The following is a 17994-nucleotide window of genomic DNA, read 5'->3' on the forward strand; positions in this document are numbered from 1 at the left end:
CGAAACTGTTTCCATTATAATCTGATTGGTACATCAAAACGTATTATTACAGAAGATGCAATAAGCATCACGGCTATTTTACATGCCGGGAACAAGGGAAAGTTGTATACAGGTCCTAAATTTGAAAAGATGATCTAAAAGATCCTTTGGACATTCTGCCGCACGTCTGCGCCGCTTTTCACCTTGGTATAGGATCCTTTGAGAGGATCGACAATCGAGTATGTATAAGGGGCCTAGAAGGGGGCCCTTGTTAGCTCTAGAAATTGATGCGGGCTGTAAAGAACCTGAAAAAATAAAAACAAGAAGAAAAAGGTGGAGCAATATGTAGGTACGGATAGGGTCAAGCCGTATCGTGGACCCTATGTTTAGCATGCCTCCGTCCTTGCCCATGGTATTTTTAACACGTAGTTATGTACGCGCAGTACGTATGCCGCTATCAGGCTGGGGCATTGGCAGAGGCCGAATTGCTAATCTAGCTCTATATGAGCCGGACTGTCGTTCTGCAGGGTAGACCGGACTCGTTTAACAGTGTCCCGGCGCTTGACTGCCAGTGTGGTTTTTGGCTTAGCGAGGCCACCCTGCACCTCAGCCGCGAAGGTCGCAGTATGCTCCTTTGTATGGAGGGAGCGCTCCAGGTTTCCTTTGACTGTTATAATGCCACGTGGTCCGGGAATCTTAAGGTTGAGATAAGCATAGTGTGGGACTGCATTGAAACGGGCGAAAGCGGTTTGTCCGAGTAGTGCATGATAGCCACTTCGGAACGGGACAATGTCGAAGATCAGGTCTTCGCTCCGGAAGTTATCCAGTGAGCCGAAGACGACTTCTAGCATTATGGATTCTGTGCAACAGGCCTCTACGCAGATTATTACCCCTTTAAAGGTGGTTTTAGTGGGCTTGATTCTTGATGGATCAATGCCCATTTTACGGATGGTGTACTGATAAAGCAGATTGAGACTGCTCCCGCCGTCCATAAGGACTCGCGTGAGGTGGAATCCATTGATAATTGGATCAAGAACTAATGCGGCCGAACCTCTGTGACAGATACTGGTCGGATGGTCTCTGCGATCGAAAGTGATCGGACAAGCTGAACATGGGTTAAACTTTGGGGCGACTGGCTGTATGGTGTAGACATCTCTTAATGCGCGCTTGCACTCCTGTTTAGGGATGTGAGTAACGTAGATCATGTTCACCGTTTTGATCTTGGGTGGAAATTTCTTCTCTCCCCTTGTGTTCTGTGGGCGAGGGTCTTATAATCGTCGTCCTCACTGGGCGCCCTTTCCCCTTGTGCTCAGCATTGAGCTTGCCGGCCTGTTTGCATACCGAACAATTTCTGTTGGTGTGATTGGCAGGCTTATCGGGGGTGCCATGAATCTGGCAAGGCTGATCGAGTATTCTGTCCAAACTAGACTGAATCCGGCGTTGACCGCCGTGTCTTCGGTACCTTCGTTATTGCTTCAATGCTTGAGCTTATTGCGTCGTGGCTTGCCATTTCCATACCTGGCTTCGAAAGTGCCGGGGTCGCTGGTGCTATTGCTTCTATGAGCCAGCTAGCTATCTTCTCTCGTGCAAAAGCTGGTCATGAGTGCAGTAAGGGCTTCCATGGACTTCAGCTTTTCTTGGCCGAGGTGTCTGGCGAGCCACTCATCTCGGACGCTGTGTTTAAAGGCCACGAGGGCTTCAGCGTCCGGACAATCCACAATATGGTTCTTTTTAATCAAGAACCTGGTCCAAAGTTTCCGGGCTGATACTCCGGGCTGCTGGACTATGTGACTAAGGTCATTGGCATCTGGAGGCCGAACATAGGTACCTTGGAAGTTGTCTCTAATGGCGTCCTCCAAGTCTTCCCAGCTTCCAATAGAGTTTTCTGGGAGGCTGTTCAACCAGTGTCGTGCTGGCCCCTTGAGTTTTAGGGGCAGGTACTTGATTGCGTGGAGGTCTTCACCGTGAGCCATGTGAATGTGGAGAAGAAAATCTTCAATCCATACTGCGGGATTCGTCGTACCATCGTATGATTCGATGTTCATGAGTTTAAATCCTTCAGGGAACTGGTGCTCCATAACCTCATCGGTGAAGCATAAGGGGTGTGCGGCGCCTCTGTATCGAGCGATGCCGCGCTGCAGTTCGGATGAAGTACGAATGCGGTTCTCAGCTTGAGTGAGGTTGTGCCTGTCACGCCAGGCCTAATGGCCGTCCTCTCGTGTCGGAGCACACCCCCTTGACCCATAGATTGATCTTGTCTGACCATCTCTATTGTCCAGGTCCTTGCGTAGGTCATAGGTACAGCCCGGGGCTGCTGCCTCCCTACCTCGATGGCGGGGTGGCGCAGGCTGGTGTTCGGCGTGCGTAGCCGGTCTGTCTCGTCCACGTGGTGGTCGGTCGGGTTCTTCGGCAGTTTTATTCTTTGGCGGTATTGGCTCAAGGGCCTCGTCGTCAAATTGAGGTAGTAGCTTACGCTTCGGGTAACTCTTGGTTGGGCGTTCGAGACCGTATTCCTCGACTGCCAGGACATTAGTCCATCTGTCATTGAGTATATCATGTTCAGCTTGAAGCTGCTGCTGCTTCTTTTTCATGCTTCTCGCAGTGGCGATTAGCCTGCGCTTAAAGCGCTCTTGCTCGAGGGCTCCTCCGGCACGATAAAGTCTTCGTCGCCGAGGCTCACATCCTCTTCGGAGATTGGTAGCTAGTTACTATCCTTCGAGTCTTCGTTCCCGATTGGATCATCGAGGTTAACTTGCCCGTCCTCCCAATCATCATGTTCGGATGTTGGCTCGACATGGGCTTCGTGGTCTTCGGCGTTCTCCGGAGTGTTATTGTCTTCGGTGCCGCTATTGCTGTCTTTTTCACGATGCGATTTTGAGCGGCGCCCCTGACGTCGACGCTTTGGAGGTGCTTCGGCAGGCTTGTCCTCAACTAGATCCTTCTTGCCCTCATTGTCATCCTCTTTGGGTGTATCCACCATGTATACGTCGTATGTGGAGGTGGTCGTCCAACGTCCGGTAAACGGAGGGTTTTGGCCTTGATCGTCTCCGGCATCGTCGTCAATACCGTCGATGTCTTCGGAGGCATAGTCCAGCATGTCAGTTAGATCTTCGACAGTGGCAATGAAGTCGGTGGTGGGTGGGACGTAAAATTCCCCGCTCTCAGCCCCTAATCCGGGCTGGGCGTAATTCGGAAGCGATTCCTCTGTAATGGCGAGGGATCGTATTAAGTCCAGAGTCTCATTTAGGAGCGAGGTTTGGACAGAGAAGCCAGAGTCCGCTGGGCCGACCAGGGTGAGGGCCCCCTAGTCGCGCCCGCTTATCACGGACCTCGAGAGTTCGGACTTAGAGTCTGAGGGAGAGTCCGGCGCTTTAGCAACAAGGGGAGTTCGGTTCGTCTTTAGATTTGCTGATGATGTCGTCCCCTCCGGATCTCCTGTAGCGAGTTCCAAAATTGCATGGAGTCCGGCGGGCTGTAAATTCCCGTCTTCGGACCCGGTGGTCCAATCTGGATCTAAGGCCAGAGCGGCGGTCGGGGCCGCAAATCCTTCGAAGATCAAGTCTCCTCAGATATCAGCGACATAATTTAGGTTCCTGAAACTGACCTGATGACCAGGGGCATAGCTGTCGATCTGCACAAGGTGGCCAATTGGGTTGGCACGCAGCGCGAAGCCACCGAATACGAATATTTGGCCGGGGAGGAAAGTCTCCTCCGAAACAACATCATTTTAGATGATCGAACGAGCCATCAAACCTTCTGTTGACAGCACAAAGGAACTCTCAATGAAAGCACCAATGTCGGTGTCAAACCGGCCGATCTCGGGTAGGGGGTCCCGAACTGTGCGTCTGAGGATTGAAGGTAACAGGAGGCACGGGACACGATGTTTACCCAGGTTCGGGCCCTCTTGATGGAGGTAATACCCTACTTCCTACTTGATTGAGTTTGATGAGTATAGGGGTTACAAGAGTTGATCTATACCTCGAGATCGTAATGGCTAAACCCTAGATGTCTAGCCTGTATGATCATGGTTGCCTCTACGGACTAAACCGTCCGGTTTATATAGACACCAGAGGGGCCTAGGGTTATACAGAATCGGTTTACACATAAAGGAATCTTCATATCCGAACGCCAAGCTTGCCATCCATGCAAAGGAGAGTCCCATCCGGACACGGGGGGAAGCCTTCTATCTTGTATATTCATGGCCCACCAGTCCGGCCCACGTCACATAGCCCGAACGCCTGGGGACCCCCTAATCCAGGACTCCCTCACACACCCCGGCATTCTAATCATAATATGCCAACCCAAGGAAAGGAACCCTTAGCGGAACTATTTTCCTTGGAGATGTTTCTTACATACGTAATATAAAATACATCCCGAACTCGAATTTTTTGTCTGTTTGAGCACAATGACTGGGTTGCCTGGTTTCCGGATAAATACTTCCTTTTGTCTTAAGTATCCGGAAACACTCCACAATTTTGGTCCTTAGGTTAAAGGCGAAAGCCTGCGATGACAAAATCATTTCACATGTTCGGATCAAACCAAAGGTTGATCATGAATGTACATTGATACATTAAGTCAAAAACCTATTCCTTCTCTATACCGTCTATAAGGCTGTCTGTCTAATCTACAGTCTCCCTGTGAATATCTTGCAGTGATCATTACTTGATCATAGACCAAATTTAAAGGGATTTCCTTCCCATCTGGTCCCTGTGGTCCTACTCGGGCCATATGATTCGGGTCCAGTTTAGTGAAGCATGTCTTCACCATGGCCCAGGCTTCTCGTGTGCCTTCGCGCTAGGCATATGTCTTCCATATCTCGAACCAGCGTTGGGCACCTTTGAACAGGTTTGACAGGCCCTCCATACTTTCTGGAGGGGTATCAGATGGCCATAACGCCTTCACCATAATCCTCATGGCTTTCCGGGCCCGAGTACGCACGGCGGACAACTCCTTTAGCACGTCGCCTTGAATTCCGGATACTTCCTCTTCCGGCCGACCAGTTAATAGACCTGCAGCAACGAAGTCATGATATTCCGCACTATGGACTAAACATGAGCATCTATGGTGGTTCTAAATAAGAGTGGAAGACATAGCGAACATGCCGCCCTTCAGTTTTTCATTTTACTTCTGAACGGCCGATAGCTGAGCCTTCAAGCTCTTTATCTCTTTGTACTGTTTGTCCTATTCCTCCTCAAGTTTTTCCTCTCTAGATGCGCCCATCACGGTCTATTTCAATTCCGCTAGTTCGGCGGTGACCGCATATAGTTGTGTCTAGATTGTGTTCAGCTCCTGGTCTAGCATAGTGTTCTTTTCTTTCAGAACCTGCAAAAATTATCGATCTTAAATCGGTTTGCTTCGCCATTTCAAGTCTCGGGGGCTACTGGCATATGACCATACAAAATTGCATCAAATTTTACCTATATATCCTTCAAGAACAACCGAATGACTCCGACCAGTCCGTCTCGAGCGGCTCGGATATATGCATCCACCGAACTGAGTGCGGCAAACTCTTGTTCGAAAAAAGCCGGAGCACGCATAGCCTCCTTTAATAGACGGTGATTCATCACGCTCTCCACTTCGGAATTTGTGATAGATATGTCAACTGAATCCTCTTGAGGAGGCGGAACGGGCATTGCGTCGGCTCGCATCCTAGTTGACGAGTCCGGCACCGGATTAGTCGACATTTGGCTAATAGGGCGTTTCCCCACTATCTGCCGCATACTCCTCCTGATGTCAAGGATAAAACGGGAGACTCTTAACAACCCAGATTCATGCCTAGGCATATACTAAAACACACATACCTCTTGGAAGACTGTGAGGTCCCAGTAGTACTCCCGGTTCCTTTTCGTTTTGACCGACGGCCTTGTGTAGGGGCCGCCCTTGAGGAGATACGGTCCCTAGAGCGCAGATCCTGTTAAAATCCGGATCAGTACAACGGGTAAGGATGCAGACGAGGATCTCCTTTTAGGAGGCCTTCGGGTACTCACGATGCGGAATGGGTAAAGTCGAGGGTAGTCGGCAGTGATAGCCACTTCCGAACCGTTGATGCCCGCTTGATAGTGTTGGGGAACGTAGTAATTTCAAAAATTTCCCTACGCACACGCAAGATCATGGTGATGCATAGCAAACGAGAGGGGAGAGTGTTGTCCACATACCCTCGTAGACCGACAGCGGAAGCGTTATCACAACGCGGTTGATGTTGTCGTACGTCTTCACGATCTGACCGATCAAGTACCGAACGTACGGCACCTCCAAGTTCTACACACGTTCAGCTCGATGACGTCCCTCGAACTCCGATCCAGCCGAGTGTTGAGGGAGAGTTTCGTCAGCACGACGGCGTGGTGACGATGATGATGTTCCACCGACGCAGGGCTTCGCCTAAGCTCCGCGACGGTATTATCGAGGTGTAATCTGGTGGAGGGGGGCACCGCACACGGCTAAAATATCGTCTATCAAGTGTGTCTAGAGGTGCCCCCCTGCCCCCGTATATAAAGGAGCAAGGGGGAGGCCGGCTGCCTATGGGCGCGCCAAGGAGAGGGGGGGAGTCCTCCTCCTAGTAGGAGTAGGACTCCCCTTTCCTAGTCCTACTAGGAAAAGAAGGGGGGAAGGAAAGAGAGGGAGAGGGAGAGGGAAAGGGGGCTGCGCCCCCCTCTCCTAGTCCAACTAGGACTCCTCCTGGGAGGGGGCGCACCACCTCCTGGCTGCTGCCCTCTCTCTCCCCTCAAGGCCCACTAAGGCCCAATACTTCCCCGGGGGGTTCCGGTAACCCTCCGGCACTCCGGTTTAATCCGAAACTTCTCCGGAACACTTCCGGTGTCTGAATATAGTCGTCCAATATATCAATCTTTACGTCTCGACCATTTCGAGACTCCTCGTCATGTCCGTGATCACATCCGGGACTCCGAACAACCTTCGGTACATCAAAACATATAAACTCATAATAAAACTGTCATCGTAACTTTAAGCGTGCGGACCCTTTGGGTTCGAGAACTATGTAGACATGACCGAGACACCTCTTCGGTCAATAACCAATAGCGGGACCTGGATGCCCATATTGGCTCCCACATATTCTACGAAGATCTTTATCGGTCAGACCGCATAACAACATACGTTGTTCCCTTTGTCATCGGTATGTTACTTGCCCGAGATTCGATCGTCGGTATCTTGATACCTAGTTCAATCTCGTTACCGGCAAGTCTCTTTACTCGTTCCGTAATACATCATCCCGCAACTAACTCATTAGTCACAATGCTTGCAAGGCTGATAGTGATGTGCATTACCGAGTGGGCCCAGAGATACCTCTCCGACAATCGGAGTGACAAATCCTAATCTCGAAATACGCCAACCCAACAAGTACCTTTGGAGACACCTGTAGAGCACCTTTATAATCACCCAGTTACGTTGTGACGTTTGGTAGCACACAAAGTGTTCCTCCGATAAACGGGAGTTGCATAATCTCATAGTCATAGGAACATGTATAAGTCATGAAGAAAGCAATAGCAACATACTAAACGATCGGGTGCTAAGCTAACGTACTGGGTCATGTCAATCACGTCATTCTCCTAATGAGGTGATCCCGTTAATCAAATGACAACTCATGTCTATGGCTAGGAAACATAACCATCTTTGATTAACGAGCTAGTCAAGCAGAGGCATACTAGTGACACTCTGTTTGTCTATGTATTCACACATGTATTATGTTTCCGGTTAATACAATTCTAGCATGAATAATAAACATTTATCATGATATAAGGAAATATATAATACTTTATTATTGCCTCTAGGGCATATTTCCTTCAGATAGAATACCCCATCGTCGAATTCTATATATATATATGTCCGAATCCTTGCAAAGGCCAGGATCTTTATCACGATTATGATCCTCCGGCTGGGGAGCAGGACAGTGGACGTCCTCGGTCATCCTCCGCCATGACTATTGGTGGCAACAAAAACTAAATTCGATTAGTGTCTGCAGTGCAATGAAATAAGCACAGACGATCGAGATCTTACCCATTCAATAGGGGTGTACATAGAATAAGCCTCCTGACAGTTAAACGAAGAAAATCTTCTTTTTCGCCCTTATACAGATCAGCCAAAATTGAGGCCAGTTCGGCTGGGGTATCCGGAACCTTCAGTCTGTAGCGGGAGGGATGTGTCATCTGCTACCTCTTGAGCTCTGCGTTGGTTTTCCCTTGAAGAGGAAAGGGTGATGCAGTAAAGTAGCGTAAGTATTTCCCTCAGTTTTTTAGAACCAAGGTATCAATCCAGTAGGAGACCACGCTCAAGTCCCACGCACCTACACAAATAAATAAGAACCTTGCAACCAACACGATAAAGGGGTTGTCAATCCCTTCACGGCCACTTGCAAAAGTGAGATCTGATAGAGATGATAAGATAATATTTTTAGTATTTTTATGATAAGGACTAAAAGTGAAGAAAGCAAAAGAAATAGCTTGTTGGCGGAAGATTAATATGATGGAAAATAGACCCGGGGGCCATAGGTTTCACTAGTGGCTTCTCTCAAGATAGCATAAGTATTACGGTGGGTAAACAAATTACTGTCGAGCAATTGATAGAATTGAGCATAGTTATGAGAATATCTAGGTATGATCATGTATATAGGCATCACGTCCGTGACAAGTAGACCGACTCCTGCCTGCATCTACTACTATTACTCCACACATCGACCGCTATCCAGCATGCATCTAGAGTATTAAGTTCATAAGAACGGAGTAACGCTTTAAGCAAGATGACATGATGTAGAGGGATAAACTCATGCAATATGATATAAACCCCATCTTTTTATCCTCGATGGCAACAATACAATACGTGTCGTTTCCCCTACTGTCACTGGGATCGAGCACCGCAAGATTGAACCCAAAGCTAAGCACTTCCCCCATTGCAAGAAAGATCAATCTAGTAGGCCAAACCAAACTGATAATTCGTAGAGACTTGCAAAGATATCCAATCATACATAAAAGAATTCAGAGGAGATTAAAAAATTGTTCATAGATAATCTTGATCATAAACCCACAATTCATCGGATCTCTACAAACACAACGCAAAAAGAAGAGTTACATCAAATAGATCTCCAAGAGAATCAAGGAGAACTTTGTATTGAGATCCAAAGAGAGAGAAGAAGCCATCTAGCTAATAACTATGGACTCGAAGGTCTGAAGTAAACTACTCACACATCATCGCAGAGGCTATGGTGTTGATGTAGAAGCCCTCCGTGATCGATGCCCCTTCCGTCCGAGCGTCGGAAAAGGCCCCAAGATCGGATCTCACGGGTACAGAAGGTTGCAGCGGTGGAAATAGGGTTTTGGCTCCTCTCCTAATGGTTTGGGGGTACGTAGGTATATATAGGAGGAAGAAGTACGTCGGTGGAGCTTTGAGGGGCCCACGAGGGTGGAGGGCGTGCCCAGGGGGGTAGGCGCGCCCCTCTGCCTCGTGGCCTCCTCGTTGATTGCTTGACGTCCACTCCAAGTCCTCTGGATCACGTTTGTTCCGAAAATCACGTTCCCGAAGGTTTCATTCCATTTGGACTCGGTTTGATATTCCTTTCCTTCGAAACACTGAAATAGGCAAAAAAAACAGCAATTTGGGCTAGGCCTCCGGTCAATAGGTTAGTCCCAAAAATAATATAAATGTATATAATAAACCCATTAAACATCCAAAACGGAATATAATATAGCATGGAACAATAAAAAATTATAGATACGTTGGAGACGTATCATCATCTTCTCTGTTGTAGCACCATAAGGGAGTTACTCTGGATTGAAGAGGCTGGACACACCTCTTTATTGCAATGGCCATGACTTCAACTATAGAGAGTTCGATATGGGCTAGCAACCTAACCTTGCTAACCAACCTCTTTATCTCCACACTGTCCTCTTCCTTGGGACTGCGGGGACGCCAGTTGAGGCGCTTCCTTAAAGGAGCATTGGAGAATTCAGGGAGACCCTGCCGGACTGGGTTCGGCAGTGGGACGTCGCCCATATAAAACCATTCTGAGGACCACTGCGGGTATACCTGTTTAGGTGTTCCTACAAGGTATCCGGATCTGGCTATACGCCATACTTTGGCACCACCTACTTCAAATATGGAACCTCCTCGGTGGCAGGGAACGAGGCAAAAGAATTTCCTCCGTAATTCAAAATGGGCCTCGATGCCTAAGAATAGCTCGCATAGGGCAACAAAACCTGCAATGTGCAGAATTGAACCTGGGGTGAGGTTGTGTAGTTGGACGCCGTAAAATTCCAATAACTGTGACGCCCCAAGACCGACGCTCCAGAAGTTTTCCATGTTCTTCGTTGCCGTCGTGTGTTTTATTTTGTTGTTGTTGCTTTCGTCATGGCATCATACGCATTGCATCTGCATGTTTTCATAAAACTTGCATCCGCTCGTAGTTGCCACTTCTTCCTTATCTTTGTTGACCTCCTCTCAGGTCAACCGGACCGCTCTCTTCTCTCTTCTCTGATCCCCACAAACCCCCTTGCCTGCACGGCCTTTTGTCAAATCCCTCGCGCACGTCCGAAAGCTGTCCCGAACCAGTCCCGCTCAGTCATCACCGTTGGGTCGGATCATCCTCAAACATCCCCTAAATATCCTCGGTTTATTTATTAAACTCCCCTAGTCTATTCATTCTCGATTGTCCGATCACGATCCGATTATCCAAATGCCCCTCCTACCTACCACCTACTATATATACCAATCCAACCCTACTCCGAGGAGCCGTCCCATCCGCCGCCATCTCCTCGCTTTCCTCTCCTGCCCAATCCAACCAGCAGCCTCCGACCATCTGCCTTGATTTCTGCCGCCACCCAACCAGTGCATCCCTCCCGATCCACCAACCACAGCACCTGTACCCTCCTCCCTCTTAGAGCCCAAGGCCATGCCTCCTTTGCTCGATCTCCACCGCAAGCCGCAACCTCGCCTCCCGCTCCCTCCTCGATCCATATCGAGAGGCATTCGATCCCCAGCCTCCCTGTCCTTCTCCTTACCTCGCCGCTCGTGAGCGTCGTCGTCAGACCAAGCCGGCCAGGCCAGTGCCCCGTTGTCCCGCTGCCTTCTTTTCTCCTTCCCACGAGCTCCCTCCCGTCTCTCAGATCTCCCTCACGTCTGCAGGCGCTCGTCAACCGCGCCCCTGCTTCGCCTCGAACAGCTGCAGCTTCGTCCCGCTCTTTTCTTCGACAGCCAGGCACCCGAGGCCACGCGCCCCTCCGCTCGCGCAACAACTCATCGCCGTCCAGAGCCTCCTCGCGCCGTCGCCGTAGGGCAAGTAGCCGGACTAGGACCCCTCGCCCGCCGGCCACATCTCCGACCAGGAGCTCCCACAGATGCCATGGCTCCTGGACCTCAAGTCTCTCGCCCGTGCCAAGTTTCAGCCGCGTCAGGCCGCCCTACGTCCTCTGCTTCCAGCCGCACCACCGCCCGTCTTCTTCATTCACGGCAAGCACTACTGCTGTCCTGCTCTGTGAGGTACTTGGATCTAACTCACATGGTCATGGCGAAAATTGGGGATTCGATCTAGAATTTGAATTTAGCTGGCGTGTTCCTCCCAACCACCCTCATGTCTGTATCAGATACACATCGGCCGAAGCTGCCTTGTCCATCACCAAAAGCCAAAGGAAAGCAACTAACGGCTATAAGTACTATTACACCTGAGTTAACAGGCCCAGTTTGGGCTTGCAAGCCACTGGGGTGTCTTCTTGGGCCGAGTGGACTTGGGCCTCGGCTCTGGCGCTGTAGTTGTCTTGCTGTTGTCGACACCAGTTGTAGTCGATGTAGTTTCTTCTTCGTGAGCAGTCACCCTGGTCGACAGTGGTTGGCTGACATCCCCCCTTCGTTGAGTAGTGGCTTGACCCCAAGCCGCAGCCCGAGGGAATTGTTGCCGCAGAGATTCCAGATCCTCCCATGTAGCTTCGTCCGGAGAAGAATCACTCCACAATATCAGGCCCTGCGCCACTATTTTCTGACCAACCTGATGCACTCTAGACTGAAGAACTTGCACTGGCACCTGTAGATCAGAAAACTGGGACGGAAGATTAGGATTAACCGCTGTACCAGGAGAGATCACCTTTTTGAGTTGTGAGACATGGAAAACTGGATGGATTTTGCTAGTAGCAGGCAACTCCAGCTTGTATGCCACTTCACCAATCTTGTCAAGAATTTTGTATGGACCAAAGTATTTGAAGGAGAGTTTGTGGTTTGCTCGACGAACAACAGAGGATTGGATATAAGGTTGGAGCTTGAGAAAGACCAGTTCACCAACATCAAAAACATGTTCAGTCCTGTGCTTATCAGCTTGAGCCTTCATTCTTTGTTGTGCCCTGTGCAGATGTTGAGTGACAGAATCCAACACAGTCTGTCTTTCTAATAGCCACTGTTGAATATCAGGAGAAGCTACAGTGTCACTAGCAGAGATGCCAAAATACCGAGGAGAATGGCCATACAAAATCTCAAAGGGAGTCTTGCCCACTACAGAGTGCCAGTTAGTGTTATACCAGAATTCACACATTGCAAGCCACCTGCTCCACTGTTTAGGGTGTGCACTGATAAAACTCCTGAGGTAACACTCAACTTGTTGATTCACTCTCTCAGTCTGTCCATCAGAAGCTGGATGGTAAGCAGTACTCATGTTGAGTTGGGTGCCAGTTCTTTTGACCAAAGTTTTCCAAAATGCACTAGTGAAAACAGGGTCCCTGTCAGACACTATATATTCTGGCATCCCATGCAACTTGTACACATTATTGAGGAACACTTCAGCAACCTTAGTGAACTTGTCAATAACCACGAATATGCAATCAAATTGGCCTGAGACTGGCAGACCAGAGATGAAATCCATAGTAGCATATTCCCAAGCTTTCTTAGGAACTGGCAGAGGGGACAACAATCCTGGGTAGTTAACTCTTTCTGGCTTAGCTTGTTGACAGATAATGCAAGATTGCACCTTATCTTTGATGAATTTCTTCATTCCTGACCATCTAAACAAAGAATGTATCATGTGATAAGTAACAGGAAATCCTGAATGGCCACCTACTAGACTGTCATGGAAGGCAGCAAAGATTTTATCATGTAACTCTTGCTTATTACCTATCCATATAGCTCCTTTATACCTAATTATTCCTTGCTGTAATTGGTGATTGGCTTTAGCAGCAGGATCCAGTGCTAGCTGTTGCAGCAGTTCAATGGCAGACTTGTCATCACTGTAGCTGTCAATCACTTCGGTCATCCACACTGGCTATATCTTAGATATAGAGAACAATTGTTGATCTGGTGGTCTCCTGGACAGAGCATCTGCTGTAGAATTCTCAATCCCTTTCTTATATACAATCTCATAATCCAATCCCATTAACTTGGTAAGAGCTTTCTGTTGCCAAACAGTATGCAACTTTTGGTTCTGCAGATGGACCAAACTTTTCTGATCAGTTTTGATCACAAAATGTTGCATCTGTAGATAAGGTCTCCACTGTTCCACAGCTAGTAAAATAGCCATGTATTCCTTCTCATAGACTGACAGTCCTCTGTTTTTGGGCCCTAGAGCTTTACTAGCATAAGCCAGGGGATGACCTTCTTGCATTAAGACTGCTCCAATCCCCTTGTCACAGGCATCTATTTCAATAACAAAAGGTTTATTGAACTGAGGAAGAGCTAAAACAGGGGCCTCAATCAGCTTCTGTTTCAGAATAGAGAATGCTTCTGCAGTAATTAGAGACCACACAAATGGTACTCCCTTCTTAAGGAGTTCAGTCAGTGGTTTGCTGATTATGCCATAATGCTGTATGAATTTTCTGTAATACACACTGAGACCAAGAAATCCTCTCACTTCCTTTACATTAGTAGGAGTAGGCCAGTTCTGAACAGTGGATATTTTAGAAGAATCAGTGGATACACCTGCAGCACTAATAGTGTGGCCCAGATAATCAATTTGTTGTTGAGCAAAAGCACATTTGGACAACTTAACCTTCCACTGATAAGCTCTGAGTAATCCTAGTACCCTTCTAACATGAGCAAGGTGCTCCTTGTAAGTTTTGCTGAAGATGAGGATATCATCGAAGAAACAGAGTGTATCCTTTCTGTTGACAGGTTTCAATGTATTGTTCAGAGAACCCTGGAAGGTGCCAGGACCACCACTCAATCCAAAGGCCAACACATTGAATTCATAGTGACCAATATGTGTAGAGAATGCAGTCTTGTACTCCTCTCCAGGAGCTAACCGAATCTGATGATAACCATCCCTCAAATCCAGCTTAGTAAACCATGCAGCACTAGCTAACTCATCCAGTAGCTCGTCTATAACTGGGACTGGAAACTTACCAGTAACAGTAATTGCATTTAACATCCTGTAATCCACAAGTAGTCTCCATTCTCCTCCTTTCTTCTTGACAAGCAAAACTGGGGAAGAGAAAGGACTTTTGCTAACTCTGGTCAGTCCAGCTGCAAGAAGTTCGCTGATTTGGCTCTCAAGTTCATCCTTCAACTGAGGAACAATTATGTAAGGTCTTGAAGTAACAGGCCTTGCCCCTGGAATTAGGGGAATCTAGTGATCACTTTCTCTCCTGGGGGGTAATTCTGTAGGAGCTGCAAACACATCAGCAAACTCATCTATAAGTTGTTGCATCTCTCCAGGAATTGCAGTGGGTTCTGTGACTTGGATGGTTGAAATGGACACACATGCATAAGTGTATTCTGCTGCATTTATACCCTGCAAAGTGACCACTCTTCCCTCATAACTGAAAGACATCCATTGCTCCACCCAATCAATTTTCATGGGGCTATGCTGGGCTAACCAATCTAGTCCAAGTATACCATCGTAAGTGTTGAGAGGTAATAGCTTGAAGTTGGATGTGAACTGCACCCCATTATTGATCCAGTTACAAGCCTCCATACTGTGCTGACAAGCTAAAATAGTCCCTCCTGCCACTGTAACTTTAACAGGAGCAATGGGAGCAACATGTCACAATGTTACAAATTTGTTGTCAAGAAACAAATGAGTGCTACCAGAATCCACGAGGAAACTCAAAATATGCCCCTGGATATTCACTTGTAACTGCAGAACAGGGGCCTCAGGTTCCCTTCCCATAGCAGCAGCAGAAAGTCTGATGGAGTGCACTGAAGATGAGACAGAAGAAGGGTGTTCACTATCAGAAGTTTCAGATTCTTCTGGTGAGCTAGTCTGCAACTGTTCAATCATCTGCTGGACAAAATGCAGTTGCACAGTGGACTTGCACACATGGTCTCTAGACCATTTCTCACCACAAACAAAACAGAGACCCTTGGATCTCCAAAATTCTCTCAATGCTGACCACTTATCTTCAGCTCGGTTGGGTTTGGTAGTTTCAGTCCTCCTCTTTTCTTCTACAGTTTTGACAATGGAAGGAGAAGTAGTAGGTGCAGGAGTTGACAGGCGCTTCGCTAAATAGATATTGATCGATGTGAAACCTTCACCTAGTTCCTCATGCAACAGGGCCAGTTCATAGGCAGCATCCAAATTCTTAGGCTTCAGCAGTGCTACAGCGATCCGAACACCTGGTTTTAGACCATCAAGGAATCTGGTGGTATAATGCAAGTCATTGGGTGTATCTTCATAGGTTGTCAGTTGATCATACAGTTCTGCAAAACGATCCACGTAATGTTCTACAGTACTTGTTTGCGCAATTCGAAACAGCTTGCGCAGGAGAGTTTGGTGCTGGTTGCGGCCAAACCTGGCTTGAAGAGCAGAACAGAATTCAGTCCAACTGGAATTGGGCATACGACGTTGCACAGACTCCAGCCAACGCGCTGCTGCTCCTTCAAACTGCGCTGTAGCCAGCAAAATCCATCTGTGGGCAGGGACACTCAATAACCTGAACTGATCCTCACAACGATTCTACCATAATCAAGGATTGGTACCATCGAATCGAGGCATCTCCAGATGCAAAGAGAAGGGAGACGACTCAGCAGTATCCAGAACAGAGAAATCTCGAGGCGAAAAAATTTTGGGCGAAGGATTCAGATCTCGTGCACCTCTCGCCGGTGGAGGCACGTAGATGTTGTGGGACTTCCCGTGGTGGTCGCTCTCGAACCCCAGCCCGTCGCTGGCTGCGCCTCCGCGAGACGGCCCGCCCTGACGAGATGGAAAACTCCCCTCCGGCCTGGGTCCCTGATCCACGGACTCGAGCTTGCTGACGTCGGCTCACACCTGCTCGATGTCGAGCGCGATCTCCTCACGGATGTCGTCAGCTCTTGCCGACATGAGGTTGGCGAGCGCCGAATTGTTGGCTTCCAGCATCTTACTCATGGACTTGAGCAGGGATTCGTCTTGCGCCTTGAACTTCTGGTCCAGATCGATGTTGATTTCATGGCGAAGCAGATCGAACACGATGTGACTCTCGTCGCTGAGCTCCTCCATGGCCTGGTGTCGTCGGCGGTCACTGAATCTGCTGCGGTGGTGATCCAGTGGAATCTCCAGGACGAACAGCTCTGATTACCAACTGTGAGGTACTTGGATCTAACTCACATAGTCATGGCGAAAATTGGGGATTCGATCTAGAATTTGAATTTAGCTGGCGTGTTCCTCCCAACCACCCTCACGTCTGTATCAGATACACATCGGCCGAAGCTGCCTAGTCCATCGCCAAAAGCCAAAGGAAAGCAACTAACGGCTATAAGTACTATTACACCCGAGTTAACTGGCCCAGTTTGGGCTTGCAAGCCACTGGGGTGTCTTCTTGGGCCGAGTGGACTTGGGCCTCGGCTCTGGCGCTATAGCTGTCTTGCTGTTGTCGACACCAGTTGTAGTCGATGCAGTTTCTTCTTCGTCAGCAGTCCCCCTGGTCGACGGTGGTTCGCTGACATGCTTGCCCGCGCCAACTCCCTTAGCTCGATCCGCCAGGTCCAGCACCGCCGATCTGCCCCCTGTCGAGCAAAGGACAAGCGCCTCGACCCCGCTCGACCTGTTGACCGCGCCTCCACGCGCCTGGGCCGCCTCCTCTTCGCTCGTTGACCGGGGCCCAGTCCCCACCTAACCGATCTGGCCCAAGACCTTTGGTGAGCAGCCCCTCGGCCTTTTCCCTGTTGGGCTTCCTGCTCAGATGCGGCCCGTATCCTGTTTTTCCCAGTTCTGCGAATTTAGCATTATCTGGAGTTGACAGTTTTGCAAAACAACCCTTGTTGTTCATGCATTTAATAACTAAATAAACATGCACCATATGTTAAAACTTCAATATGAAAAGTGCTTAGAATTTCATCCAGTTTCAGATTTTCCAACTCTCATCCATGTTTAAAATGTTTAAACTTGTTGTTTGTTTAAATTTGCATAAATGCCATGTTAAAATGAATTATTTCATAACTAATTAACCGTAGCTCCGAATTTAATAAAATTTATATGTAAATGGGGTAGAAAAATGTATAGATTAACTTGTTGCACTTTATTTTACTGTTTAACAACTCTAAAATTGTGTATAGGGCAGAACAGTACCAAATTTAAAATATGCATATGGGGATTTTCCGGAATTGTTGTTTGTTGTTCCGGCCTCATTTAAACTTGCCTAGATAGGTAGTTTTATTATGCTTCACCTATTGCCATGTTTAACAACATTTAATATTGTGGGGTTTCGTCAATATGCAACTCGGTACATATTGAGCTCCCCTTAACTTGTAGTGTTGTTTGTGCACTTTGCCATGCCATCCTCTTTAAACCGGACATGCATCATACTTGATTGTGCATCATGCCATGTTTATGTGATGGTTGTTTACCATGATGTTTGCTTCTTTCCGGTTGCGCTTCTCCTTGATAGTTCCGGTTACGTTGCGATTGTGACACTACAAAAAAAGACACATCCGTGACATTTTGGGCCGAACGAAATTTTTTTCTGTCATACATATGACACTTCTATGACGATAATAGTAAAAAAACCCGGTATCATCATAGATGTGGCGGGCTCCTACTTCTATGACAAAAAATCATGACAGAAAATGGGCTTTTTGTCCTGGGCGGGCCAGAGACGCAACTGCATGACATTCTTTGGGCCG

This window comes from Aegilops tauschii, chromosome 4 (assembly GCF_002575655.3).
Source record: "Aegilops tauschii subsp. strangulata cultivar AL8/78 chromosome 4, Aet v6.0, whole genome shotgun sequence".
Lineage (NCBI taxonomy): Eukaryota > Viridiplantae > Streptophyta > Magnoliopsida > Poales > Poaceae > Aegilops > Aegilops tauschii.